Genomic DNA, 2,511 nt, shown 5'->3' with positions numbered 1-2,511 from the left:
CTCTCTGTCTCTCTCTCTCTGTGGTGTTTCTCTCTCTCTTTCTCTCTCTGTCTCTCTCTTTCTCTCTCTCTCTGTGGTGTCTCTCTCTCACTCTCTCTCACTCTCTCTCTCTCTGTCTGTCTCTCTCTCTCTCTTTCTGTATCTCTGTATCTCTCTGTGTGTCTCTCTCTCTGTTTCTCTCTCTCTGTGTCTCTCTCTGTATCTCTGTGTGTGTGTGTCTCTCTCTCTGTTTCTCTCTCTCTCTATCTCTCTCTCTGTATCCCTCTGTATCTCTCTGTGTGTGTTTCTCTCTCTCTCTGTTTCTCTCTCCCCCTCTGTCTCTCTCTCTCTCTCTCTCTCTCTCTCTCTCTCTCTCTCTCTCTCTCTCTCTCTCTCTCTCTGCCCCCCCCCCTCTGTGTGTCTGTAAAAAATAATTATACCATTCTATTTGTACTCTCCCTGTATGCTCGTGTCCATATGTCATTCGTCATCAAGGTAAAAAATTGCTTTCGTTTACATCCAAGTCTCAGTTTAATATTTAGCTTGATGATCATGATGGTAATAATGATCAGCTCATAACGTGATGCAAATATATGAAAATATTTCTACAGATGCTTAATCACATTTTATTCTAATCTAATCTAATGATTTTAACATGGTTTAAAAGTAAGCAAGTCTATCTGTTTTATAGAAAGTATTTTAGTACAACACAGACACTTATTCTATATGTTAATAAAAACAACAGAACGAAAAATGTTGAGCCATCTGCAAGATAGCAAGCCCAGCCCAGTCATTTAACGGAAGGGATTTGTGTGTTATCAGTCTGTTGTTTGCAGTGTGGTTTCCCCTGAGGCAGTCAATAGCTACACACATTCTTTTCAAACCACTGAGAAGGACAGAATGAAAAGTATTCAATAAAAAACGTTCATTTCGTATAGAAAAATACCTTTGTGCCAAACCTCTGTACAAGCTTTATGATTGTGTAATGTACTGTATGCCTTTGTTTACTAAATGGTCTCTCTCTCTCTCTCTCTCTCTCTCTCTCTCTCTCTCTCTCTCTCTCTCTCTCTCTCTCTCTCTCTCTCTCTCTGTGTGTGTGTGTGTGTGTGTGTGTGTGTGTGTGTGTGTGTGTGTGTGTGTGTGTGTGTGTGTGTGACTTTAAAACCATAAAGTATCTTGTGTAATTAAAAAAAAAAAGGCTTATAATCAGGGCATTTTGTCAGGTTTGCTCACTTATACAAATCACATCCGTCCGCTCATTAATACTGAAAGGGCGCATTATCTTGACTCTCTCTGTGTGTGTGTGTGTGTGTGTGTGTGTGTGTGTGTGTGTGTGTGTGTGTGTGTGTGTGTGTGTGTGTGTGTGCCAGCCCCCAGTTCAGTTTTCCAGCTTTATGCAAATACAGGTCGTAGAGGTCAGGGCGCGCGCGTGGCGTGCGGCTTCGAAGGCACACGCGCGGCCTCCCAATTCCAACAAAGGCGAAAAAGTGAAAGAATGGGGAGCGGGACTCGACACACACGCACACACACTCCGCACATCGTTTGCGCTCTCTTACCCGTCTTTTTGTTTTCCGTTTCCCCCCAGAGGCCAAAAAAGTAGGGGAAAAAATCCAATAACAATCAGCGTTCCCTCGAGACGACAGACTGGTTGGGGGAAACTCCGCGCATAACGGCTGCGGGAAGGAGAGCGCGCTTACGGTGGATGAGGGAAGGAGGTGTTGGGGTCAACGGGCAGCAACTGATAGAAGACGGAGTGAGGACAGGGGAATAATGCGAGAACATGCGTGTTTATCCCTGTAATGCCACCTTGTCTGTGTTCTTAAAGAACAGCAAGGATTTTGTGTTTGATTTTTGGAGTTATCCCAGTGATCCCGATTGTTTTAGAATTTTTTTTTTTTAGAACCTTTCATTAGAGTTCCTGAGTGAGCAAATAAAATGATTGCACAAATTGAGAATTCCACATGTCTGGATAAAAAAGTGCCATCACAAAAGCAGCACAACATTAAAAAATTATTTTGGGAAATTATTTTTGGAAATAAAAAAAGCAAACAAAGAAAACTGAAACCGGGCTTTTTAACCAGCGGTAAAGAACGTGATGAAAATAAGAACGTTAAAAGAAATAACTTAAGCTTTCAATGATATTGTGATTAGACAATTAAGACATTTGACAAATATGTTTCATATGTATACTTTTATATATTTTGAAGGTATATAAAATAATCTAGAGAGAGAGCATAATATATTTAAAAAATATAATAAATAAATACATAATAATAATAATAATAATAAATACTACTACTACTACTACTACTACTACTACTACTACTACTACTACTAATAATAATAATAATAATAATAATAATAATAATAATAATAATACTTTATTAGTCCTAATTTTTGTCCAGGATGATTAAATACAGACTGAAACTGTATTATATATTAAATAAGAGTATTTTTTTATTATAAAACATAACCATACAAACAACATGAATAATTGAAAAGAATACTTAATAACGTTCGGTCACATTTCGT

The 2,511-nt window shown here is 38.5% G+C and overlaps 1 long non-coding RNA gene across 1 annotated transcript; it reads left to right on the top strand.

The window, feature by feature from the left end:
• Positions 1-341: 341 nt before the first annotated feature.
• On the top strand, positions 342-2,005 carry LOC125140362. Its single transcript, XR_007139680.1, has 2 exons — positions 342-474; positions 1,565-2,005. It is a non-coding gene; the product is annotated as an uncharacterized LOC125140362 (long non-coding RNA).
• The last annotated feature ends 506 nt before the right edge of the window (positions 2,006-2,511 follow it).

Source organism: Tachysurus fulvidraco, chromosome 26, assembly GCF_022655615.1.
Source record: "Tachysurus fulvidraco isolate hzauxx_2018 chromosome 26, HZAU_PFXX_2.0, whole genome shotgun sequence".
NCBI lineage: Eukaryota > Metazoa > Chordata > Actinopteri > Siluriformes > Bagridae > Tachysurus > Tachysurus fulvidraco.
The sequence above is the reverse complement of the archived record's forward strand: the minus strand, read 5'-3'. Positions and strand labels throughout refer to the sequence as shown.